This window comes from Notechis scutatus, chromosome 8, assembly GCF_049901735.1.
Source record: "Notechis scutatus isolate UNSWTSFEM ecotype Mainland chromosome 8, rNotScu1.2, whole genome shotgun sequence".
Lineage (NCBI taxonomy): Eukaryota > Metazoa > Chordata > Lepidosauria > Squamata > Elapidae > Notechis > Notechis scutatus.
In genome coordinates this window covers 14321818-14349446 of record NC_142016.1, presented here as the reverse complement: position 1 = coordinate 14349446, position 27629 = coordinate 14321818, and the positions used below count along the sequence as shown (strand labels likewise).

Below are 27629 nucleotides of genomic sequence, written 5' to 3'. Positions count from 1 at the left end.
AATCGGCTTTTCATGCCTAGAACTCACAGTCTCCCAGTTTTTAGCCTGGTGACTCAACCATGAGACCGAATGGGCTCTCCCGAACACATGCGAATTGCTCTATTTCAATCAATCCAAATAAATTTGGTCAGTTTGTGGTTTGCCCTCCCCTCCCCCCTTTCACAGAGCCAGTGACTCCTGGCCCAAGATTGTGTCTCTGGCAGATACCGCATTGTAGTGCTCGAAAAACTAGAGTGCTAAAGGCAAAGAGTGTCTGCATGTGAATTTTAGAGCAGGGAGTAATTCAATCAAATATTCCCAAGGAGACTCCTCTGTTGTTGTTAGCGCATCTCCATTTTCAATACTTCGAGGAACATTGGCCAGCGTGTATAATGTAGCCATCCTACCAGAATCAGAGGTTATTATTATCATGGAAAATAATCTATACTATGGATCAGCTGTGCTGGCTGGAAAATTAGGGGGGGGTGGGGGCCACCATAACTCCGATGCATTGGGGACTCCTGAGCTACTTCCATCTTCTGCACTGGTGCTAAGCAGCTGCATCTGCTAAAAAGAAGAACTCTGACCAGTTGATGGGCTCCATAAAAAATATAATAATAAAAAAAGCATTTTGTAATCCAGTTTTGCTGGGGGAAGAAGCATTTGCCAATTTGGCTGGGACTAAACTTTCCCAGGGCCTACATGGACAAGAGATTGGAGGAGGAGACAAAGAGATTTAGCAAGGCAGTTCTTGAAAGCGATAGACGCTTGAGAGGGAAAAAGATGAGAGTTTTCAGCCTCCTCTGGAAAATGATACAGTGATTAGTGCTCAACAGCTGCCATTTTTAATTTTCCAATCTGCTGTAATCCGGGGCAGAGATACATCATGCGGATTGTGAAAAATGTAAGGGGAAATTGCCTGATTCCAGTCGGAGAAGGAACCCGCTGGGGTGGGCGTGGGTGTTCTGTATTTTATTTATTATTTCAATTTCAAGGCCACTCAACTCACAGTGGCTTGCAGTAAACATTCAAAAAGAAAGCAATATATATCAAAGAAAATCGAAGGGACTCAGACACCAGGTCTTTAGAAATTTGCAGAAAATCAAATTGGGAGCAATATCAAAGATCTCAAGGTTGGGTGGAGGAGGCCATTCCAGAGGGCAGCACGGATCCTCCGGGACAGCCTGCTTCTCAGCCCTGAAAGGTGTCCCTGATCGATGGGACCTGGAGTGTCTCGGCTCTAGTGACACCTGCCCTCCACCCCCCACCGCCCCCCGGACAGGCAGAAACCTATAGAGAGCATCAGGATCTGAGTAGGAGACAAGGCTGGAAAAACCATGATCACAATGCAATTGATCATTAACCAAATCATTGACTAATGATCACGATCCAATTGATCACTGACCAACAATGATACAATTGATTGCTGACCAATGACCATGATCCAATTGATCAGACAAATGGTCATGATCCAATTGATCACTGACAAAAGATCATGGCCCAGTTGATCATTGAGTAATGACCATGATCCAATTGATCACTGACAAATGAACATGATCCAGTTGATCATTGACAAATGATCATGATCCAATTGATCATTGACAAATGATCACTGATCAATGAATGTGATCCAATTGATCATTGACTAATGATCATGATCCAATGGATCATTGACAAATGATCATTGACTAATGATCATGATCCAATGGATCATTGTCTAATAATCATGATTTAGTTGGTCATTGACCAATAATCACAATCCAGTTGACTGTTGATCCAAATCCATGATCCAATAAGCAAATGCTGGGGGAAAAACGTGATCCAATTCACATACGTAGCAATTTATGTACTTGTACCAAAAGTTGGGACAAGTCTGCTGTGGTGATGCTTGTACGATGACATCAGCACACATGTTACTGATTCAGCATCATCCAATTTGCTGCAGAAAACACTCTATACACCAACTGTCCTGGATTAACCACTAAGGAAAATAAATATGTGTTTAGGGCACTAAGGAAGGGAGACACTCCCAAGTTTTCTCCCCCAGCTATCAGGCTCTTAACTTTTTCACTGCCACATTCAACTTCACTGATTTTTGTTTGTTTTGTCATTTTCCTCTTCTACCATGTTCAAATTAATCAGCATTGTTTATAAAAGGTCTCTTCGACCTGGTGGGTGACTAAAGTTTAAAAGTTTGGTTTGAAGGTGTCAGATGATACCCCATTTATTTCAAGTCTCACGGTTGGTGTGAGAGTGTTGCTTCCTTTCACAAAGAGGAAGAAACGGAGGGGAAAGTGTTTTTGGCAAGGGCTTTAACAAAAGGGGCTTGTGGTGGGGGAAGGGAATTCCTGCCCCTGAAAAAGGAGGGGAAAAGGCTTCCACGTTTCATAGTCCTCCTGATAAACAAGAAGTTTGAGGCAGAAGGAGCAAAATCACCCTGCAAGTACTGGATCTTGCTTTCTTCTTTGATGGTGCCCTACTTTGGCCTGCAGTTTAAATATAGTTTTCGCTGTTTGGAAAGGAGAGGGGGGGGGACCCTAAAAGGCTATTATTTCAGCCAGCTGCGGATCTCTGAACTTTAGTGCTTTTTTTTTTTTGTAAAGTGAACACACACCCATCCCTCTGCAGATTTCGGGGCAGCTGACAGGGGTCCCCAAAGTTGACAACTTGAAGACTTGTGGATAGCTGGCTGGAGAATGGGAGTTGAAGTCCACAAGTCTTAAAATTGCCAAGTTTGGAGACCCCTGAATCCAGCAGGTAACGCGATCCTAAACAAACCGACAATTAGGTGATGCTGCGGGGCTCAATTCCCGCCAAGGTGATCCAGGAATGCGGTTGGCCGGTGGGAGAGATTGAAAGAGAGGGGGGGGGGATTCAGAATCCAGACGGGCCGACTTATTCCTGGCGCCACGAAGGATGAAGGATGCATTAAGCGGGTCGTGCGAAGCCCCCCATCCCACCCCACCCCCGGCATCCAGCGCTTTTGCCTTGAGGCTCCACACTTAGCCCGGCTTGCAATCGGATATTTCCAAATCCTCAGACTTTCTTTCTTTCTTTCTTTCTTTCTTTCTTTCTTTCTTTCTTTCTTTCTTTCTTTCTTTCTTTCTTTCTTTCTTTCTTTCTTTCCCTACGCTGGAAAACCCTCCTTCTTGGGAGTGGGGGTGGGTGGATGGGAGGGAGGACAACTTTCCCCGGCAAGTTGGTGAGAAAAAGAGAAAGTGAGAAGGCGGAAGCGAGCGGGCTCTTTCAACTCCCAGCCTTCTCCCCCTCCCTCCACCCCTGCGCGCCTCCTCTCAAGCCTGTTGGGCAAAGTAGCTCCAACAAGCCTGACTCCGGGGCGGGGAGATGCGGGGGGAACGGGACGCGGGCGGAGTGGAGGAGGAGGAGGAGGAGGAGGGAGAGCGGGAAGTACCGTACCGGGCCGGACTGGGCGCACGGCCGCAAGAGGAGAGCGGAGCGGAGCCAGGCTGGGCGCAAAGCAAAGCGGAGGGGCAGAGAGCAGACTGCGCGCCAGGGAAAGGAAGGGCGCAAGACGAGACGGTTCCCGTCTGGCTTCCAAGGCAGGATCGGAATCATCAGGATCAGGCGGGCTGCAAACGCGGCGCTGTCGCCTTCCCTCCCTCCCTCTCCCCAGTTTGGGTAGGGGGGTGGATCGCCGCTCCGACCATCTTTGCTCTACGCGGGGCGGAAGGGAAGCGAGCGACCCAAGCGCCGGGGCGTTTGGCGAGCCGCGGTCGAGCCGGAGGCGCCTCTGTGCCGGGTGGGGAGGGGACGGCGGGGGGAGAGAAGAAGAAAGAGCCCGGTTCCCGGAGCGACGGCCCAGACTGTGGGGAGCCGGAGAAGGTAACTGCGGAGGGGTTGGGGGGTCGTTGGGGGGAAAGGGGGGGCTCGGTCCCCACGCGCGCTCCGTTCCAACTTCCCTTTGGCACCGCGTGGCGCGGTTTTGCGGAAAGCTGGCGGGCGGTTTGGCTCCGCTTTGCAGCCGATCTCTCCCCCTTCTCTCTCTCTTTCTGGGACGGGTGGGTGGATCGGATGGTTTCCAGCCCTGCGCCCCCGCCTCTTGCACTCGACCACGGGACGGGCGACCTCCGGCTGAGAAGCCGCAGGGGAAGGGGCTCCAAAGGAGCCGCAGTTCAGAGCCTCCAGACTGTCCCCTTCGAATTGAGCCATAGATGCGCCACAAGTGTGGAGGAGAAGGTCTCCTTTCCAGCCGTTTCCTCCAGAGAGAGGGGGGGAGGGAGAAGGAGAGAGAGAAAGAGAGACAGAGAGAGAGAGAGAGAGAGAGAGAGAGAAGAGAGAGGGAGGGAGAAGGGGAGAGAGAAAGAGACAGAGAGAGAGACAGAGAGAGACAGAGACAGAGAGAGAAAGGGAGAGAGAAAGAAAGAGGGAGAGAGAGGAAAAGAGAAAGAGAGAGAGAGAGAAAGAGAGAGAGAGAGAGAGAGAGAGAGAGAGAGAAGGGGGAGAAAGAGAAGAGAGAAAGAGAGAGGAGAGAGAGAGAGAGAGAGGGAGAGAAAGAGAAAGAGAGGCCTTCTAAAAAGGATGGCCGGCAGGACACCCGGGCCAGAATGTACCTTGCCCCCCTCCAGGGATATCTGGGGCATGTGAGGTAAGGAGGCCACGAGGCGACCCAGAGAGAGAGAGAACAGGAGAGCCAACCATGTGCCTGGGGAACATCAGTGTGACTTCCCCTCTGCCTGCCCATCCCTTTGTAATTTGCTGTCCTGCGAGGAACCTTGTGAGGTCGGCTGAGAAAGTCTTCCCACCTCCCAAAAGGGTCTTTGCACAAAGGTTGGGATGGGGGTCCCAGCCGGTTGCAGCCCCTCTTTCCTGAGGTGTCTTGTTCTTCAGATGATCCAAGAAGAAGCTGGGAAGGTACAGTGGCAGGTCTTCAGCTCGTCTTCGGGGAGAGGAAACCCAGGAGGAAGGAAAATTATGGGCAAGGAAGAACATCAGACAACAAGGAATTAATGTGGTGGACAACTCCCCAGCTTGTTGGTAAGTTGTTGTTTTTTTAAAGGCATTTTCTCTCCCCCTGAGAACACACACGGAGATATGGGAATAGGATTTGCTAGCTTGTGTGCTGTTTGTGTGCTGATCAATTAATTAACCACTGGAACCACTTGCCTTCAGAGGTTGTGGGTGCTCCAACACTGGAGGCTTTTAAGAAGAGCCTGGACAGCTACTTGTCTGGAATGGTATAGGGTCTCCTACTTGACCAGGGGTTTGGACTAGAACAGTGGTCGCCGACCAGTGGGCCGGGGACCACTGATGGTCCGCGAGAAAATTTTGGTGGTCCGCAGAGAAATGTCCCCCCCCAAAGCAATTGATCCAGGCTGCGCAGGAAAACAAGGCTGCGCCGCCCACGTGGCCTGCAGGAACACAAGGCTTGCGGTGCTTGCATTGAAAACAACATGGGGTAGTGAGGGGAGGGGGGAAAGGGTGAAGGGAGGGAACTTGCCCCCCCGCCCCTGGCCTGGCCACTGGGCTGCTTCTTTCCTCTTCTTTCTTCTTCTGCTTTGCACGCAAGGAAAGCAGCAAAAATCTTTCTTTCTCTTCCCCAAACTCCCCCAGAAACGAGTCTTTGGGACCCTGCAAGGCATCCTGCTCCAAGAGGCTGCGCCAGCACGACAAGTCTCACAAAGACTCATTTCTGGCAGAGTTTGAGGGAGAGAAAGAAAGATTTCTGCTGCTTTCCTTGCATGAAGCCAAAAGCCAGTCTCTCTCTCTCTCTCTCTCTCTCTCTCTCTCTCTCTCTCTCTCTCTCTCTCTCTCTCTCTCCCTCCCTCCCTCCCTCCCTCTCTCCCACACACACACCCCGAGAATGGAGCTGGAGATGTTATCCTGTGATCCCAAATAAAGAACTATAAATCAGTAGGAAAATGGGGTGGGGAATTTTCCTGCAGACTTTTGGGGGGATTTTCCCAGGGTCTCTGGTCCGCGGGATTTAAAAGTATGAGTTTGGTGGTCCCTGAGGTCCAAAAGGTTGGCGAGCCCTGGACTAGATGACCTACAAAGTCCCTTCCAACGCTGTTGTTCTGTTCTTTTTAACTTCCCAGCGGCATCTAAGCAAAGCCTTTAACTTGTGTTTTGAGGGAAGAAAATGGCCTGTCCTTTCATAGAAGTGACTCTGTCTCCCACAACCACCATAAATTGAGAGTCCTGAAAATAGAGTAGTGGGAAGCGAGCCAATCTGGGAATTGGGGGGCTTGGCACAAGCCCTGTTGTGGGGGGTGCTGTGCCTTTATTCAAGCTGAGATTCTGTTACACGTGGAAAAGAAACGAAACCCACTTAATTTGGGGGTAAACCTACGGGAGGCGTGCCATAAATTGCAAAACAAAAAAAGATGAAAGAGGAAGGGAATTGGGACTTAGGTTGGCCTGAGCATCTCACTTGCTAAGTTGATACATTCAAGCACGTCTTTTGCATTCTTGCATGCTTTTTTTTGTCCGTTGGCTCAGATGGTTAAGAGAGCTGAAGACAAAATATGGAGTTGCCCTATCTTCCTTCTGTAAGATTGGTTGTCTTGCGCTGTTCTCTAGAGTTGTCAGGAAGAGGGAGTGAAACTCCTAAATCCATCAGGGAAAAAAAAATCTGCTGCTTTCCTCTTTTGAGCAGTGGTAACGATGGATTTAAATTCATCAATCCAGATGTTTGGCTCCAGGACAGTTTCTGTTGTTTTTAAAGGACTTTTATGAGTCTGGTGGGAGCTCAGAAGGGCTTTTAACAGTTGATGGTTTTAGAGGAGTAGGAGGAAGAGGAGGTTGTGTCTCAGGCAAGGATATTAAAGGAGAAAGCCACGTGAGTAGAAGGCGTTTGGCCAGCTGCCAGTCCTGGTTGATCAAAGGGAATTCAGTTGCTTGGAGAGAGGCTTTACAATCTCTGAGAGAGAATAGATGTGCTGGGTGAAGGTTCAAGAGTGTCTTGAGTAGTAACTGAGTAAAATTAGCTGCCCATGTGATCCTCCCTCCTCCCCTTCTGTATTTTTAGAAGAGTTTTATGAATCAGAATAAAACAGAACAAGTTGGTGTCTGCTTTTGCCCAACTTGATATTAGCTGAAAATATACATGTTTCATGGGAACTCAACCAATATAGCTTCTAAAATTAATACCCCACTATCGGGCTGATAGACTGCCTTTGAAAGGTAGTTTACTCAATAAACCATGGCCTTCTGTAAAGTTGTGGATCCAATATTACCAGTACCAGATCAAACACAGGTAATCCTTGACTTACAACTTAATGACAGTTCAAAGTTACAATGGCACTGAAAATAGTGGCTTGTGACCATTTTTCACATTTACAACCACTGCAATATCCCTATGGTCACATGATCAGAATTCAGATGGCAATTGACTCATATTTATGATGGTTACGGTGTCCCAGAGTCATGGGATCTCCTTTCGCGACCTTCTAACAAGCAAAGTCAATGGGAAAAGCCGGATTCACTTAACAAACATTTTATGAACTTAAACAACTGCAGTGATTCATTTAACAACTGTGGCAGGAAAGGTCGTAAAATGGGGCATAACTCCCATAACGATTGTCTCACTTAGCAACAGAAATTTTGGGCTCAATTGTGGCCATAAATCAAAGGCTACCTGTACTGCAATAGATGAACTTAGAACAGTTTATTTGTATCCCTCAAGAGCCAGGGATATACCTGCTGAATACCACCTGGGGAAGTCCAGCCACAGGTGGTGTTCAGCAGGTTCTGACCAATTCTGGAGAACTGGTAGTGGAAATTTTGAGTAGTTCGGAGAACCAGCAAATCCCACCTCTGAATGGCCCTGCCCCCATCTATTCTCTGCCTCCTATTGAGTCCCAGCTGATCGGCTGGTTTTTCTTCGGTTGCCCTGCACAGGAGAACGGAGCTGGAAAGCAGATTAGTGGGGTGGGGAGGGAATGGGGATTTTGCAGGAACCTTCCCCTGCCTCGCCCAACAAGCCATGCCCACAGAACCGATAGTAAATTTTTTTTTGAATCCCACCACTGAGTCCAGCCCATCAGAATTGTGTGAAATTAGAGAATGTGTGAAGATTTTTTAAAAGAACTGAACAGTGAGTAAGGAGTTAGTAAACCCAACCACTTCCCCACCGGATCTTTGCACTGGCTGTTGTCTTCCATCCTGACCTTGCCTACAGCGAGGAGGTTGTCATCACAGAAGGCTGACCTTTCACTCCCCTTTAGGACTGTGATGTTGATACTATTATAAGCACCATCCCATCCCCTTGTCTATGGCATTGCACTAAACTGTAGGACCCATCTCCATCATTTGGGTTTAATTGACATTATATATTTTTTTCCTCAGTTGCCTAATTGCTTCGTAGAGTAAGCATCACTGAATCTTGCTCTGGGGAAACATAGCCTTCAGATTTCAATCAGTCCTGTTGATGTTTATTTATAAGAAGAGGCAATAATGTACACAGAGTTGCTTCTTACTGAACCAGAGGGATGGAAGCTCTAGTTTCATGGGCATAATGTCACCCAGGTTTGTTATCTGGCATCCTTTAAATTAACCCCCAAAACTGATTAAGGCTGCTGGGTATTATCCGAATTGCTTGGATTAGGATTTTCTCCAAAGTAAGTATCGTGTCGGTGAGCCTAACAATCATATGGGGTTTACTCTAGAATAAATGTGCCTAGAACTGTAATTTGAGCATATGGAATCCCCACCCCCCAAAAGGAAAATAGACATTAATTTTGAGTTACACAAACGCAATATAATTGTATATAAACTTGGTTCATCGGTAAATTCTGAAGCTAATCAAACGGCTAAGAATACAACTGTAGCAACCTGCTCAAAAATAAGACACCTCTCAACTTTACTAGAGCTTCTTCAGATTAGATTGACTATGTGCCATCAAGTCATTGTCAACTCCCGCATGGATAGATTTTTTTTCCATGGCAGTCTGTCTCTAACCTGGTTTTCCAGAGGTGCACTCATTGCTACTGTAACTTGTGTCTTTTCTATCTGACTTCTGGTCATCCTCTTCTTCTCTTTATTTCCATCTTTCCCAGCATTAGAACCTTCTCCAGATAGCCAGGTCTTCGCAAAATGTGTCCAGAGAAGGAGAATTTGAGCCTGGTCATTTGTGCCTTGAGTGAGAACTCTCATATATTTGAGGATCTGTTGTTTCTTTTCTTGAGTATCTAATGTATTCTCAGGAGCCTCCTCCAAACTCAAAAGATCAAAAGTGACAACACTCTTCTTCTCTTGCTTCTTCAAAGTCCAACTTTCACTTCCATAGAGTGTCCTAGGAAATTCCATAGCTTGCATGATTCTGATCTTTGTATGTATATAGGCTCACCCCAGCATTTCAGTACCTCTTCCAAAACCTTATCACTGTTTTATCAAGCTGTAGTTGGGTGTATTTTTTGATTGTCCATCCTTTACTGTTGATTGTTGACTTTAAAAGGCAGAAGATATTTACCATTTTAATATAATTATCAATTCCAGGGCTAGTTGTTGCACGTATCATTAATCTAGTCTTCTTTGTATTTAAGTTTTGTCCCATTTTTTTCTGTCTCCTTGATTTTTATTACTAGAGCTTGCTGGTTTTTGCAATTTCAGCTATTAGCTAAGTATAAAATTGCTCGTTTTATTATAGCTTTTAGCTATACTTAAGATCAATACAGTGTTTATTTACTTGTCCATGATATTTTTAATAATGTTTTTAATAATGAATCAATCTAGCAATTCTCAGTATGCTTATGCGTTAATATTTTGATCCAGTAGGTGAACTATTTTTATTTCTGTTTCTTTTCCCAGACTTGGAAGAATCTGTTAAACAAACCAAATATAGTTTCTCTCTTCTTTTCTACTCCCAGACATATTAATGTAAAAATAGCTGATGATGGGTCAACCTTTCTTTTTCCATAAATTTATCCTGGCAGGTTCTTTGAGATTTAGTTGCTCTGTGTATAATTAAACATAGGAAGAATTTGCTTTTAAGCATCACTTCCCTCCAAGCCACAGAACTGTGTTTCGAGAGGCCTCTCATTTTGATGTTTGCACTGTAATAAAAGTGTAGGAGTGCAGAAAACTGTTACAAAATCACTGGAGAAACTATCTAGAAACGAGACTATGAGCCTTTCGCAGATGTTGTTGAGACTGCAGCTAAGTGGCTTGGCCAGAAGTCATGTTAGGAGGACAGTAAGTTGGAAAAAAATTATATAAGTCGCTGGAAGATTTTGTGGAGTGGTTGTGTAGCTTGCCACCTGTGGGACGTTGGGAAAGGTTTTGTCTACCAGATAACAATCACCAAATTAGTATCATCAAGATATTAATATATGAGTATCAATAGGATGTTGGGCCCATTGTTGCCTCACGATAACAATTCAACACATTCTTCCAATATAAGACCTTTCAAAATTGTCTGTCACAGATTTATGCTTTTAAGATGTTCCAAAGAACTGCTTAGTCATTTTATATGTAATTTACCCATTAGCTGATCAAAGAAGTCTTGAGTATTATGAAATGTCTGCTTCTGTCTGAAGATGCCTTGTGAGAGGACAATGTTTGAGTCTTGTTTCTCCAGCCTTGGTAGAAACAGGATCGCTTTGAATCGAAAGCAAGGGGGGAGAGTTGGTAGCCAATCTGTTTTATGACCACCTGCTTAGGGGAGATTGTGGTTTCATTATCCAGTGGAAAAGCAGAGTTTAATTAGTCAGGTGTAAGTCTGGGGAAATGAAAGCAGCTCAGTAATTAGCAATCAGCCCCTATTGCTAATTGTACGGGGTGTGCCATGTTTTTCATGGAAAAGAGGTGGGGAAGAGCAGATATTTTGCTCCATGTTAATTGCATGTTTTGATAAATTTTTACTGTGGCCTGAAGCCAGACAAACAAACAAACATACAGAGAAGTGGGGGGGGGGGAAATCAAGCCAAGTTTATAAGATTAGGCCTTGATCTTTGGGAAGTATCTTCTGTTGCATTCTTGAAGCTAAGTTGCAAATGTTAGAGACATTTATTAATAACCTGGAAGTTTTTGTAGGCTAATAGGACAGCCACGTAGTAATCATCTGACTGCCCTGGAATTGTTGCTAGAAAAGGAAAAAAAATTTAACGTTGATGTCAACCCAGATAAAAACTGCAGTGTAATAGCTTGTGTGCAATAATTTTATTTCTTCCATGCCGTAAAGAAGGAGGCAGCAAGTTGGAGGAAACCTATATTAAAGCATCTTCTTGTGATAACAGAGGGAAGGATTTTGAAATGGGTGCTTGTAAACATCCAACAATATTTAAACCCAGCAACATTTAAGGTAGATAGTTGTGTAAAAGTGAGATGCCACCACTCAAGTAAAATTGGGGTCCTGCAAAAAACTGAGCAGAACTGATTTTCAATTCTGGAGCCAGGAGATGTTATGTCATATGTAACAAGTAAGAAATTGAAGCATTTTTAGAAATTATTCACAAAACACTCATTTTTACGAGCAACTTTCTATTAGATATACATCTCCATGTAGGTATCTGCGGCACAGCAGATGGCAACCCATGCAGGATGGGGCACAACATCCAATACTTGCATTAGATATAGGGGTACAAGTATGTAATGGCAGCTTTTTCCTGATCACACTGTTGTTCCTGCATTATTCTGGAATCAATAATCAGTGCATCTTAGGTATAGGCAATATGTGAATGGGAATTGCATCACCAATGTTCAGAAAGGTGAAGTCTGAAAGAAAAGTTTTCCATCTGCATTCAGGCTTGGGAAGAAGTTGTTTCAGTTGTCTTAAAATGGAATGGATGGATGGAAAAAGAGAGAAGGAAGGCAGAAAGAGGGGGCAAGGAAGGAGAAAGTGAGAAGGAAGGCAGAAAGAAAAGGGAAGGAAGGAGAAAGTGAAAGGAAGGAAGGAGAAAGTGAGAAGGAAGGCAGAAAGAGGGGGCAAGGAAGGAGAAAGTGAGGGGAAAGGAAGGAAGGAGAAATAGGAGGGAAGGAAGGAGAAAGTGAGAAGGGAAGGAAGGAGAAATAGGGAGGGAAGGAGAAAGAGGAAGAAAGGAAGGAAGGAGAAAGTGAGAAGGAAGGCAGAAAGAGGGGGCAAGGAAGGAGAAAGTGAGAAGGAAAGAAGGAAGGAAATACACAATCCCCATTGAGATCAGAGTGCCTTTTTAAAGGTATCTTTTAAAAAGGATCTTTCCCTCTCAGCTGCCATCTTCAAAATGCAATGGTGGAACCAGAGGTGCTAGGCCTAATGGATGTTCCCCTCTTCAGATTGGCTGAGAGATTTACTGGTTTAGGAAGATGGGAACCTCACATTCCCCCAATCTTCATCTTGGATTTGCAATGAGGTCCTTTCTGGTTCAGAAGTCTAGCAACAGAATTAGGCATGAGGAGTCATCTGGAGGGTTTGCTAAGGGGCCTCTAGAAGGAGGGGAGATCCCTCAATTTGAGGTCTTCTTGGTCCCCAACAGCCAAACTGGTGTGTAATCTATACCAGCCCTGAAGCTGGCATAGAATGATTCCCCCTACAGCTTCCAATGAAAGGGAAATCTATTTTTAAAAACCCCATGCACACATATGCTCGGGGAAGCTCACACAAAGTCACACACGAACATTTCTCTTCCTTGGCTTCTGCTCCGCTAGCAGGAATCTGGCGAGGCTCCAGAAAATTTCAGAGTTACTACATTGCAGCTCCCAAAGCTGAGTCCAGGAGATTCTGCAGCTAGGTATATCTTCAGCAGGGGGACCTGGACTCAGAAAGTGGCCAAACTCGGATGAAGATGGAGCACAGCTGGTCAGATTTTCACCCAGGGGAACAAACAGACGGAGGTAAGGCTGGATGGAGGAAAAAGAACCATTGATTGGACTGAGTCCTTGTGTAGATCAACCTTCCTCAACTTGATTGCTTCCAGATGAGGCAGTTACAGTGGAAGAGGAAATGTGCTGGGTATTGTAAGGAATGGCAGTTGCAAAACATCTGGAGTGCCCTGCCGTGAGAGAGGCAGCCCTGGGAAAGCAGAAACTGAGACGCAGGGGGACTTGGCAGCTTTACACGAGCAAAAAGAAAAGGTTAAGAATTGGATTGGTGATCGGGCTTGGATTTTCTGTTTGGTTTCTGATTCAAGCTGCTTGCTTTTGGCATGATTGCACCGCTCTGTTGCTAGGGTTGCCAGTCCTGTAGCTCAGGGGTCTCCAACCTTGGCAACTTTAAGCCTGGAGAACTTCAACTCCCAGAATGCCCCAGCCAGCTTTGCTGGCTGGGGTATTCTGGGAGTTGAAGTTCTCCAGGCTTAAAGTTGCCAAGGTTGGAGACCCCTGCTGTAGCTGATGTTGCAAAGACCGGGGCATTCCACCAGCGATTGGAAATGCATTTCTGTAGAGACAGTCCTCAACTCTTACGACTTCTCGCTTAGCAACTGTTGAAACACCCCCCCCCAAAAAGGTAGCTGCCACCTAGATAGTTGTGATTGTTGCTCTTCTGGTCACATGATCACATTTTGGACATTGGACAACCGGCTCACACTTATGGCTGTTTGTACATTCCACAATGACAGGACTGCAATTTACTTTTTGGAGGGTTGTGGGGGGGGGGGCTGAAAATCAGCATTTATTTCCGGTTTCTAGCAAAAAAAAGTTGCTCATTGCAGACAGTGCATTTACTTAACAGCCGTGGAGTTCATTTCATAGCGACCACAAAAATTGTTGTAAAATCGGGTGGGTTACGTGATGACCCATTTAATGACGGGCATGACTTGATTACTATAAGCCTACTCCTGCAATCATTTGTCATAAGTTTATGGACAAATTTCCAGAATGACATTACTTAAAAACCTTGCAGAAGGTGTCAAAGATGGAAAGCCAAAGGAGCTGAGCCCAGATATTTTCAGAACCCTAAGACAGCCTTCCTTCTTTCTCCCACCCGATTCTTCCAGTCCACCTCTGTCTCAGAGCTGAGTGCAGTTGTGTGATGACTTGTGGCTAGAGTCCAACTCCATCAAGAAAATAGGGTCACCAACAATGGTTCAAAGAGACCACAGACATGCCAGAGAACAAAGGCTGTACCTGAATATGCTGCCGGTGTTCCTATTGTAGGGTTGTTACTGTTAAAGCACGTGCATTATTGTTTATTATTAACTATTAAGTACATGTCATCATGATGGCTGTCTTTGGACCAGGGTGTTTCTGAACCTTGCCGACTTTGTGTGAACTTCAACTCCAAGAATTCCCCAGCCAGCTTGCAGAAATTTGTTCTGCAGTGAAGGAGGAGGAGGAGGAGGAGGAGGAGGAGGAATCGAACTGCTGGCAGTCAGCAGAATTAGCCTGCAATACTGCATTCCAACCACTGTGTCACCATGGCTCACATCCATGCATTGGGTATTAGGATGCAAGTCGATAATGGCAAACTTTGCGTCATGACGACAGACACGTGGTTTTCATTTAAGCATCACTATTTGTCACTAGTATCATCCATTGTTCTTTCGGGGTTGCAATTAAAAGTATAAGGGGCAGCAGTTAAGCTCTATATACCAAGTCTAGAAGGTATTGGGAATATGTATAGTTTTTCTTCCAGTAGTGCTAAGTTTGTAGTGTAACAGGCATTGACAATCCAGTGCAAAAGATGTAACTTTTTCAGTATTGGTCCAATTGGATTCAGTTTGTGGTCATGAGATCGCAATTGAAATGAATTGGGCCAATACTGATTGCTTGCACTGGAGTTAAAATGCTTGTCACGCTATATTCTTATGATCAATATTGGCCCCGTCTTCCTGGAAGTCCCTTGTGCATTTTAAGATGACTCGGAGTTTTTAATTTTAAATATGCTTTCAGTTAAAAGAGGATGGACTGTTTCTTAAACTGTTAATGTTCTATAAACAGATTCTTGATGTGATTCATCAAGATTTTGGAATGGGTTACAAACGGTTTGCAGTTTGGACTTTGCTTATTTAAGTAGTGTAATGGATGATAGACAGTTGATATCAATCCATGGGTGAAAAGCATATGTAGCTGGAATGGGGTAATTTTTATCCTTTCCTCTCTCTCCCCACCCCCAACATCAGTGGGGTGGAGGCTTCAGATTTTCTGAGAAAGTGCCAGAAATAGACAACTTGCCAAAAACCAACCCCTCCCTTCTCTCCTGGCAAAGGAAAAAGCAATATTATCCACTGGCTTCATTTAAAAACAGGACATTGATTATAAGCTTTCTGGAGAAAACTTGGACAGGACAACAGCCTTAACTAAAAAAAATCCTTAAGATGTAAAGAGAAACTCTTTTCATAATTAGATTGCTGCTTTTAATTCTTGCTCGGGGATTTGAAAATCCAGCCTCAAAGCAGGTTAACCCTCTTGCTTAAGGCCTCACTTCTGCTTAAAGCAAAGGGGTCTCCAACCTTGGCAACTTTAAGCCTGGAGGACTTCAACTCCCAGAATTCCCCAGCCAGATTTAAGCCTGGAGGACTTCAACTCCCAGACTTCCTCCCCCCACCCGCCCCCCGCGGCTTAAAGGGCATCAGCATGTCTCAAGCCAGGAGTGATTTTTACATCTGTGTGCCCTGTTAAATATTAATTTTATTTCTTTAGCCTCCTGTAGGCTGCAGGATTTTGAAATGTGTCATTTGTAAAATGTATTCACCAAAAGATTTTTAGCCATGCCAATCAAACCATGGGATCTGCGTTCACACAACAGTTGAAGTATGGTTAGTTTGAAACATAATTAGCAGTGGTGGAATTCAAATTTTTTTACTACTGGTTCTGTGGGTTTGGCTGTTGGGCATGGCTTGGTGGGTGTGGCAGGGGAAAGATATTGCAAAATCCCCATTCCCTCCCCACCCCACTAACCTGCTTTCCAGCTCCGTTCTCCTGTGCAGGGCAATCAAAGAAGACCCAGCCGATCAGCTGGGACTCAACGGGAGGCAGAGAATAGATGGGGGCGGGACCAGTCAGAGGTGTTTGCCAGTTCTCCGAACTACTCAAAATTTCCCCTACCAGAACCTGCTGAAGCAAAAGTCATACATTTGGATCAGTCCCATAATGACAACTTTATGATGTCACAACTTACACTTGAGATGTGCAAATTCCATTAGGACTACCTCTGTTGTAGCCAATCTCAATAAAAGTAGATTTAGCCTTCTGGAAAGTTATTTTCCTAGTCTGATCTATCTGGTGGGGGCTGACAGGTGTGTTAGATGAGATTGGTAACAGATAACAGATAATCAGAGTTGGAAGGGACCTTGTAGGTCATCTAGTCCAACCCCCCTGCCCAAGCAGACCCTACACCATTTCTGACAGATGGCAGTCCAGTGTCTTCTTGAAAGCTTTCCGTGATGAAGCTCCCACAACTTCCGAAGGCAACTTCTGTTCCATTGGTTGATTGTTCTCACTGTCAGAAAAATTCTCCTTTTTTCCAGGTTGAATCTCTCCTTGTTCAGTTTCCATCCATTACTCCTTGTCTGGCCTTTGGGTGCTTTAGAGAATAGCTTGACCTCTTCCTCTCTGTGGCAGCCCCTCAAATATTGGAAGACTGCTATCCTGTCTCCCCTGGTCCTTCTCTTCACTAGACTAGCCAAGCCCAGTTCCTGTAACCGTTCTTCCTATGTTTTAGTCTCCAGTCCCCTAATCACCCTGGTTGCTCCTCTGCACTTTTTCTAGAGTCTTGACATCTTTTTTATAATGTGGTGAACAAAACTGGATGCACTACTCTAGCTGTGGTCTTACTAAGGCTTTATAGAGTGGTATTAGTACCTCTCTTGATTTTGATTGTATCCCTCTGTTAATGCAACTTAGGGAGCAGGTTGGAGGAGGTGAAGGTCCATCTGTCTTGTAACTCATGAGCCACAGTGGCGCTGTGGTTAGAATGCAGTACTGCAGGCTCCTTCTGCTGACTGCCAGTTGCCTGCAATTTGGCAGTTCGAATCTCACCAGCTCCAGGTTGACTCAGCCTTCCATCCTTCCAAGGTGGGTAAAATGAGGACCCAGATTGTTGGGGGCAATAGGCTGACCCTGTAAACCACTTAGAGAGGGCTGTAGAACACTATGAAGTGGTATATCAGTCTAAGTGCTATTTCTATTCCTCCTCAGCATGTTCCAAAAAAGGCAGTTTAGGAGAACAGAAGTGATCTACTTTGTAATTGTTAAATTTGTCTGCTGTCTTGTGTTTAGACTAGTTTTCTCATTTGCTTTCTGTGTATGATCTACTGCTTCGGCAAATGTCTTTTTAACGGGGCTTATAAATATCAAGTTCAACTTAGGAAACATCCAAAATCGCAGCAGAGCATTTCTCTGCAAAACTTGAAATAATACACGAAATTGACAGCTTCATCCTGTGTGTACTTTGAAGCAAATTGAACAGGATTTAAGATCCTCGTGTTCTTAGGATTATTGCTTAAAGTAGATAAGATATATGGGTTAAGAGTCGTCTTAATAGCAGAAGCAACACTGAATTCAAGATAAGGAGGAAGGTTTACCGGATTCTTGGAGACAGCTAACTTTGCCTGCTGCATTTAATTGGAAAGAAATGTGTAACGTGGGTCCCTGCATTGCTGAACATTTAGAATGGAATACTGCCATGAAAATGAAACTATGTTATGTAAAGGCAAAAAAAAAAATGCAATTCAACGTGCTAGATATGCCCTTTAAAACCTACATGGCTTAGCTCCAACACTACCCACCAGTTTTAACTTAACTTGACATGAAAGTCCCTGGAGAAACTTTTAATAGTCCTCTACCCAGCCACCTCTTAAGTGAAATAAATGGGATGGAGACATTGTGCTGCTGCTTTTTTAGTTTTCTAGAATATCATCATCAAATTATGATCAACTCCCACTTATTAATACATTCTAAAAGCAGAAGAGAATTGGAATTTTGGTGATTGGCACCGAGTTCCTTTATTGCTTCTCACTTGGCGTTCGTTGTGTAGCTTCCCCTCCTCTCCTGGTATTTTATGATATATATTCTTTTTCAAGTTTGACCTTTATTTTAGTAATTATAATGCTGTACTGCAGATGCTTTAATGACAATAGAAAAGAATATATGTAGCTCAGGGCTGAAGTATGGAAAGATATTACCTAGTAGGACGAGGAACTGTCTGCAAGCAAACAACCAGGCTCAAAGAGCGCCAGATTGGATGCCATAGAAGCCACCAAAAATTGTTTGATTGTGGTGAGCAACAGATTTAATACATAAACATGCATGAAATACATGAAAACAATAGAGAAAGGTCCAGCGTCAGGACTGCGTTTTACTTCTTTTTATTTAAAATATTTGCAGATAGACCTTCTTTTATAAAAAAAAAAAAAACTTTGGTTCATCAAAAGTAAGATCACATACAGGAAAGAACAAGTAGAAAAAAAAAAGGGAGAACATGTTACCGGTAGTAAAAGTACAATTATGTTAAAATCCGGCATGATTTAATAGCAATGAAATGAACCACATTTTGAATGAAACGGATTTGGATTCAATAGAGGAGAAAATATGTAACACAGGGCTGAATTGTGGGGCCCTTGGGGCTCTTTGAGCTTAGTTGTTTGCTTGCAGACATTTCATTCCTGAACTGGGTAACTACCATGCACCTGGTGGAGACTGACTCTGAGGGAGAGGAGGAACAGCCCACGGGGAGTGGAAGTGTGGCTCTGGAGGTTGTGGAGGAGGCTGGGGAAGGGCAGAGGCCAGCTGGGCAGTCAGAGGAGGACCCAGGCCCATCCTCTATCCATCCTAGGGCACGCAGGGAGGAGAGGATAAGGGAGAGACGTGGTCTACTTGGGAGGAGAGGGCCTTGATCCTCTTCATGGGCTGCAGCTGTGACAACTGAATAAGAGGACGGACATGCGTATGGGTGAATGCTGGAAACAAAGCGTGGAAATATCTCTAGTTTATTGTTCCTCTCTTGAGTTTGGCGTCCTTCCCGGTGTGTGTTCTGATATCTATGGATGTCTTCCAGCCCTTATCTTGCCTGGTTTGTGTTGTTTTCTACTCTTTATAATTTAAACAGCATTTTTAGTTTAAACAGCATTTCCTCCTTCTTGTAACTGTTTGTATGGGAGTTTTTTGTCTCCAATCAAGAATATTTGGAGCTTGGAAGCAAAGTGAAGGAATAAAAGGGGCTTCACCTGTTTTTTGTGACTGTGTTTATTTTGTATCCCACCCTGGGTCATCACAATAACATCTTCAGTGCTAGAGGGCAATGAGGTTTGCTCTCTGTTTATGTACAGTAGCTTGCCCTGTCGGTTTTGTGTGTGTGTGTGTTGCTGACAGCAATCGAACAGGAAACAATAGGCTAATCAAGAAGCTACCAAGAAGAAAACAAGGACGCCACAATATTGTTTACTACTTTGAGGACTTGAGATTTGTTTGGTAGTGTTACTTTTAAAAGAATAAGTACAACACCTTGGAACCTATGATCAGAGTGGTGTGGTGGCCTAGAGGTGGTGCTTTTGCCTCACAATCAGGAGGCTGTGCACAGTTCAATCCTAGGTAGATGTAGATATTTGTCTCTCTGGACACACTGAGAGAACTATTGAACAAAACTCCTCATTGGTGACAGGAAGGGCATCCTGCCAGTATTCAGTTGCCAAACTCTACCCCACAAGGGATTATGGGATTGTTAAAAGATGATGATTGGAAGCCTGTGTCCATTTTAAACGTTTTGAACTGGTGCAGATTTATAAGACTCAGCGCAAACCAATCAAGATAGATCCAGCTTCAGTTGTCCACAAAACACAACCTGAATTTGTTAGAAATCATTTCTGCTTCTGCCATCTTTATTTTCTTGGAGCATCTGCTTCCTCCAAAATAGAAAATTATGCTTTCATTTGGGGGGGAAATGTTATGCTTTAACATTTTGTGTTTCATTCACACATACCTTATCCCCCCCCAAAAAAAAAGGTATTGTTGACCTAATAGTAACTCTGCAATCTCTAAATTTGCTGATTATCCACAATAAATTAGCACTGGGAGGGTTTCACACTTTGCTGAAATGCATTTTAATACCAGCAAAGACAAATAAGATAAAAGGGTGAATTAGAGATTTGTGCTGAAATGGACGATCTGGATACTTTCTAGGCAAAAGCTGGTGGCTGGTACCAGCTGAGGGAAAGGAGCAATCCTTACCCTTTCCAGACCTTGCAGGCAGAAAGTTAGCCTGGCAGGGGAAAAACGTTAGATCCAAATTATTTTCCCATTAAGCTTGGTTCTTCATGTACCTTGGCTTCCTCTGTGTTTTCATAGCAAAATGCATCGCTCCCGCTACAAATATAGATGGCATCACGGAGCTTTTAGTCATTTTAAAGTTGACTCCTAAGCCTGAGTATGATGCTAAATGGAAAAGCAGAGGCTGCGCTGAGCAAGCATTTAAAAAAATGATCTTGTAAGCAAAGAATCCAGTAACCCAGAACAATCTGCACCATGTAATGCAGATATATATGAAGGGGGCCCTTGTGAATCACAAGCAAGGAAAGCTTGGCTGTTTCCTCCCCCAATGTTTAATCTTAAAATACAAGAATAATGCAGCAATGCAGAAGGAGGAATTTTCCAGACACATTAGGAAAAGAAAAAAAGGATGTTTTGGTGACCCCAAAAAGCTTTTGCCAAAGATTTCTACCAATAGCGTTTCCTCTTTCGGGAGGCAAGTGATGTGACATGGAGTATGGATCAGCAAGTTAATTTAGCCCTCCCATTGCTTAGCCTAGTTCCCTTTGTGGGCAGAATGAATAACACAGCTGGAAGGGACCTTGGAGGTCTTCTAGACCAACCCCCTGCTCAGGCAGGAGACCCTATGCCATTTCAGAGAGAGGATGGAGAGAGGTGGGAAGATCAGCTATCTCAATTGCTCCACCCTCTGTGTTTTGGAAAAGGGTATTAAAAGCATCTTCTGGTTGTGTCATTTCTGAGTGGTGAAATGCTCCAAGTTGTTATTGTTCATTTACAGTTGCGTTGGTGCCATGTGCTAAGCTTTGGTTAAGTGAACCCTGGGAAAATGGAATGGAACGGAACGGAACAGAACAGAACAGAATAGAATAGAAAATATGGAATGGAATAGAATAGAATAGAATAGAAAATATGGTATGGAATAGAATAGAATAGAATAGAACAGAATAGAATAGAATAGAAAATATGGAATGGAATGGAATGGAATGGAATAGAATAGAATAGAATAGAATAGAATAGAATAGAATAGAATAGAATAGAATAGAATAGAATAGAAAATATGGAATGGAATGGTATTTCTCAATCTCATCCATTTGAAGATGCGTTGGACTTCAGCTCCCAGAATTCCCCAGCCAGCCACGTTAACATACCGCTGGATAGCTTCCTGTAATCCTTTAGAAGTTGGGAAACTGAGTCATGTCCCCCAATGAATTCTACCATTGCTTATACTTGATTGACACAATGGGCTAAAATTCACAGGAGGGGAATTCTGGGAGTTGAACTCTACACATCTTCAAGTGGCCAAGATTGAGAAGCACTGCTTTTCAAGGCACGTTATACACTGCATGTTATACATTGCTACCTCTCTTTAGTGTTGCATCTGTGATCGACAGGCTTATAGATGCAAATATTTGGTCCATGCAAAGTTGAATTCCAACAGCTTACAGTGAAATATTTATTTATTTGTTTGTTTGTTTGTCAAGCAATTTTAAGATAACAGGTATAAGTATAAACATAATTATGAATACATGAGATGGATACATATAAGAAAAATAAAAAGAAACAATAGGACAGGTAGGCACGTTGGTGTGCTTATGCACGCCCCTTACAGACTTCTTAGGAAAGGAGTGAGGTCAATAGTAGACAGTCTAAGGTTAAAGTTTTGGGGATTTGGGGAAGAAACCAGAGTCAGGCAGAGTATTCCAGACAATGACCACTCTGTTGCTGAAGTCGTATTTCCTGCAATCAAGTTTGGTGCAATTAACCTTGAGTTTGTATCTGTTGTGTGCTCTTGTATTGTTATGGTTGAAGCTGAAGTATTCATTGACAGGTAGGACACTGCAATGTATGATTTTGTAGACTATGCTTAGATTGACCGAAGGCAGCGTAGTTCTAGATTTTCTAGGTCTAGAATTTCAAGTCTGGTGGCATAAGGTGTTCTGCACCGAGTAGAGGAGTGGAGAACTCTTGTGAAATATTTCGGGACTTTCTCTACTGTGTTAATATCAGATACGTAATGCGGATTCCAGACCGATGAGCTGTATTCAAGTATTGGTCTAGCAAATGTTTTGTATGCTCTTGTTAGTAGTGTGATATTGCCAGAGAAAAAGCTACATAGGATTAAGTTAACAACTCTTAATGCCTTTTTGGCTATGTAGTTACAGTGGGCTCTAGCAATTAAATCATTTGAGATGAGTCCTCCAAGGTATGATTCTAGTCTCTTGGACTGTGGTCTTTATGCATCAACACAAGGGTTCAGATAGCTTTCTGTGCCCCTCCACCCCAAATCTCTCAAGTCACAACTACAGAATGCCGGTGCCAACATTTCCCATCATTTTGCAATGGGAAACTCAGTAGTTTCCCAGGAGTGCTTAATCTAAAAATAGCCCTAATAACAGAGTGTTTTTTTTTAAAAAAAATATCACGTTCCTGTCCCAATGGAAAAAGCAAAAGTCCCAGCTCTGTGTGCATGCAAGATATGGCTTCAGCCACTCCACACTGCTTCCCCTGCCCACTGAAGTTCTCAGCTGACCAGAAAGGACCCCAAGTGCAGCCATCGTCCAGCTTGGTTCAACTGTAAAAGTAGTTTCAGAGAGTGATTACAGGTAGTCCTTGACTTACAGCCATTCGTTTAATGACCATGTCAGCCTTCAAGATCTTCTACTATTGCTTTGCATCTTTCAGCTGCCTTAAGTAACGGGGGCAGGAGGGGGTAAAGTCTGGGAAGCGAGCTGGAGGTGTTACATTCTAGTGTTGTATAAAATGAGGAGGGGGGAGTATACATTCTCGCTTAGCTTTCTTTTTTCTGCGCAGCTGCAAACCTTTATCAAAATATGCCAAGGTCAACGGACAGAGGCCTCATCACCACCTGAAGATGTCCACATGATCATATTCACAATTTTTAATTGGAAGAATCATTTGAACTATTGGGGGTGGGAACATTTCCATCACTTTGTATATGTGATTTGCGCGCCTATTCCTCCGATTCAGAATTCTATGGTTGCTACCACTTCATTTTCAGTAAAAGATATCTTTAATCTAAAGAGTCTAAGTATTTATTTCTTGAATTTTGAATGGAGCACCACCTGACATTATTCTGAATAATGATGGAAATGTTCCCACCCCCAATAGTTCAAATGATTCAAAATTAAAACAGTACTGAAACGAGTGACTTATGATCGTTTTTCACACTTACGAGTGACTTATGATCGTTCTTCACACTTACGACCATTGTAGCATCCCCATGGTCATTGGATCTAATGGGGAACTTGGCAACCGGCCTGTACTTATGACAGTTGCACTGTCTCGGGGTCATGAGATCCCGTTTTGCGACCTTCTGACAAAGTCAATGGGGAAGGCAGATTCACTTAACAACTGAGTTAACTAACTTGACAGCTGCAAGGATTCACTTTTCAACTGCAGCAAGAAAGTTTGTAAAATGTGGCAAAACGTATTAAACAACTGCCTTGCTTAGCAACAGAAATTTTGAGGTCGTAAATCGAGGACTATCTATAGACTACCAATGCTAAAAGCTGTGCATCTAACTTGAAACTATATATATATACTAGCTGGATACCTGTGCTTCGCTACGAAACTATGTGATCAGGCTTAGTTTTTGGGGAGGAAAATAAGGGGGGAAAAATCTGCCTCCGCCTACCAGCATCCACCGGTATTCATCCGGCTAGCGTCCTGTCAGTGTGTGAGAGAGTTGAGGACTGTTTGGAAACTGAAACAGTATTTGCTATGTGAGCAAGGAGGAGACAGCAAGGAGCCTGGGTGTGGCTTAGCTCAACTGTTCTGTACTAAAGCTGCTTGGTGCTGTGAAACTGAAACTGAAATGGAAACTCTCCTCTCCTCTGCTTGTGTTTTGCATTTGGAAGAGATTTCTTTTCAGGTGGGGAGGAAGAGTAGAAATCCTTAGCATCAGAGCATGTTAATAATAATATAGGAAATACTAGGGCTCTGATGGTCATTTTGAAAAATCCTTTCTTAGTGAGCCCCTAGAAGCTAAGAGGAACATATGTGCCAAATTTCAAGTTTGTAGGCTTTAAGGTTGTGGAGCTTTTCTGATGATGTGTGAGTGGTATTTCGCTTTTATATATATAGATATTAAAAAGATGGGGGAAAGGGTATTAAAAACAGGGAAGATGTGGAAGTTTGGGCTGCGTTTATATGACGTGCTTAACTTGGATATGGATTTAGCCCATTTTCTGAGTTGACAGATTACACTGAACTATAACCTAACCAAGTAGGTTGGCTATATGTAGCATTTATAGCATAAAATTAGCCATATTGCTATCCATCAAGCTTGACAAGTTTTATAAATGCAGGTGTTGGCTATCTATGTTGTGTGAATACCTTTTATATATATAGATATAAAAAAGATGGGGGAAGTGATGTGATATGTGTTGAGTGATATCAAGCGAGTAAAAGAACATCAGGGGCAAGGATATACAGAGATGTCATTCTCAATTCATAGCCATTTGTTTCTAACACCAAAATCAATGCCCATATATGTCATAACCTCATGAACAACTTCCACCCCTCCATACTTCAATTGTAATATTACCCACAAGTACGTACCGGCTAGAGTTTGCATTCTGATGTCATGACATATGTTTTGTTCCTTGTCATCATAGTGAGGTCCAATGAGTTGATTTCTGTACAGTACCCAGAGGCCACCAAGTTAGCTCAGAGGCATGAAGGCTCAGCAGGAATCAGCAATTCTAACATTCATAAAAAAGCAACTTAGAATGAAGGGGATTGACTTGCCTTTAGAAGTTGTGTGTGATGACCCAGGGCATGACACAAAGGCAACACCGTCAGATAATCAGTAGGAGTCCCTTTATTAACTCCAACTTTGCCTTCAATGTCCTGGTTACCTTCTGACTGGAGAAAAACTCTCCCAGGAACAGCCTTTGGCTGCAGAGAATCAAGTCCAAAACATGGTCAACAAAAACTGTAACTATGAGTCCAATCAAGGCAAAATGAGGTAATTAGTCCATCAGGGCAGTAGAAGGAATTCCAGACGTGAAGGCACAGCAATAACTCAACATGGTTGGAAAGATGCCAGGAACGCAGATAACCAAAGTCAGCACAAGATAAACTCATGTTTGCTCCCAGCAGCTGCCGCACCCAGCCTGCATTTCTTTTAAACTTTCTTCCTAAGTGTGGCTAATGAAGGGAATCAGGGCCCTTTCCTCCTCCATAAGCCATGCAACCCATGTTGCTCTCTTCCCTGTTCCTCCCTGCATGGATGAAGAGGGGGTGGGCCTGGGTCTTCCTCTGAACTCCCTCTCCCTTGTTCTGCCCAGCCGGACTTTGCCCTTCCCCGGTTTCCTCCACAGCCAACAGAGCCACACTCCCACTTCCTTGGATTCAGACTCTGACAGGAGCATGACATTGTGGGTGCTTCATCACTGAAGGATTTCAAAAAGAGACTGGACAGCCATTTATCTGAAACGGCATAGCATCTCCTATTGATCAGGGGTGGGGTTGGAAGACCTCCAAGGTCCCTGCCAACTCTGATATTGTGTGTTCTTCTTAAGTTTTTCTAAGATGGGAGAAAAGTAGGAAGATCTTATTTTAACAAGGCATTCTTGCACCCTAACTTCAGTGCACCATATCCAGAAAATCTGAAATGAACTGGAATCCATGTAGCTCCAGATATTGTACCAGGCTGCAGGAGGTTTTACCTCTTTGTGGCCTCATATATTATCTGATCCCAGCCAGTTATGTCTTACGCAGCAAGTCACAAACCTTGACTCGGTTGAATGTCCAAACCGGGCTTTTCTGACAATACTTTAAAGAAGAGGAAAATAAAGGCTAGCTTTCTTCTGGCACCGAGAGTGACCTCCTTTTTCAGAGTGTTTAACATTTGGAATAACATTTTGCCAGCCTAAGGAGCCTGCCAAAGAGACTGGTTTTGTGATTTGAGTGGGTTGTGTAGCTGTCCTTTAAGCAGAGGCTCGTCAGTACTTAATGCGGGATTCACTCTGAGCAAGACAGTAGGTCTATTTTGAACTTTTCTAATAATATAAAACTGGCAGCATTGGACACAGTCAGGAAACGGTTTCCAGAGATTGCTAGAAACTGGTTAATCCAGTTCCTGATTTGGAACATTTCATGCAAACAACATGCGTCTGTCCCATTAATAGCTTCCCTAATTAGTACCAGTTATAAGTTCACAGGCTTTAGGGAATTTTATTGCAGCAAGTCTTTGACCTATCCATTTTCTGCAACGAGTGGGTTTGAAGAGCACGGAAACATGATGTTGTCAGGCACTGAATTTAACCCGGTGCATCTGGTACAAGGATGGATGCAATGCCTGGTCAGTTCATCAATTCACCATGTCCCATTTTGCAAAAATTAAAACTACGTCTGTTTTCCATGCCTGTCCCTGAAAACATGCTTGTGTTCCAGGATAAATTAATGGCATACAGTAAATAATTTTTTTTTTTAAAGCCACTAGTCATGCTAACTGGGGGATTAAAAATAAAAATGAATAAATCCTGACCTGATTTTTAAAAAATATTTTAGAAGAAACCCAAATGACCTAAAAGCTTTTGCAGGTTTTTTTAATCAGCGAACTGATTAAAGAAAAGTTTAACGCTTATGTCTCTATTTCAGATTTCATGATGCTGATTGTAGACTGAATACAGACTTTAGGTAGTCCTTGATGTACAATAGGGGCAGAAGTGGTGGGATTCAAATGTTTTTACTACTGGTTCTGTGGGCGTGGCTTGGTGGGCGTGGTTTGATGGGCGTGGCAGGGAAAGGATACTGCAAAATCCGCATTCCCTCCCCACCCCACTAACCTGCTTTCCAGCTCTGTTCTCCTGTGCAGGTCAACAAAAGAAAATCCAGCCGCTCAGCTGGGACTCGGGAGGCAGAGAATAGATGGGGGTGGGGCCAGTCAGAGGTGGGATTTGCCGGTTCTCTGAACTATTCAAAATTTCTGCTACCGGTTCTCCAGAACTGGTCAGAACCTGCTGAATACTCACCCCTGGGCTGCGGGCCAAATCCAGCCCACGATGTTGTCAGTTCCGGCCTGCAGGGCTGTCCTGGAAAATGTAAGGGTCCGGCCCGTGTGGCTTCCGACTGATGTTCCCAATGCGAAGAGGAAACATGTCAGCAGTTTGGGAAGTGGCCACGCCCACCCAGTTGGCCACCACACCCACCCAGTTGGCCCTGCCTGGTCGCCCTCCCCGAGATCAACCACAGCTCTGATACAGCCCTCAGTGAAATTGAGTTTAACACCCCGATGTACAACCATTTGTTTTAGTGATAGTTCAAAGCTACAATGGCACTGAAAAAAGTGACTTATTACTGGTTTTCAATTTATGACCGTTGTGGCATCCCCATGGTCAAAATCCAGGCACTTGGCAACTGGCAGGTATTTGTGACAGTTGTGCTGTCCTGGGAAGTTGCGATCACCATTTGTAACCTCCCCAGCCAGCTTCTGACAGACAAAGTCAATGGGAGAAGCCAGATTCACATAACAACTGCAGTGATTAGCTTTAACAGCTATGGCAAAAAAAAAAAGTTCATAAAATGAGGCACAACTCAGTTAA

The 27629-nt window shown here is 43.8% G+C and overlaps 1 protein-coding gene across 2 annotated transcripts in view; it reads left to right on the top strand.

Moving 5' to 3' along the window:
• Window positions 1-3180: 3180 nt before the first annotated feature.
• The window catches only part of TMEM200B (transmembrane protein 200B), a 36853-nt gene continuing 12404 nt past the window's right edge, over window positions 3181-27629 (top strand). Inside the window, exons 1-2 of one of the 2 annotated variants that reach the window (XR_015750467.1) lie at window positions 3181-3822; window positions 4828-4974. The gene's annotated coding sequence lies outside the window, so the exon portion shown is untranslated. Of the gene's footprint in view, window positions 3823-4827; window positions 4975-27629 lie in introns of those variants that run through there. The other variant, XM_087970729.1, reaches the window with a different exon arrangement.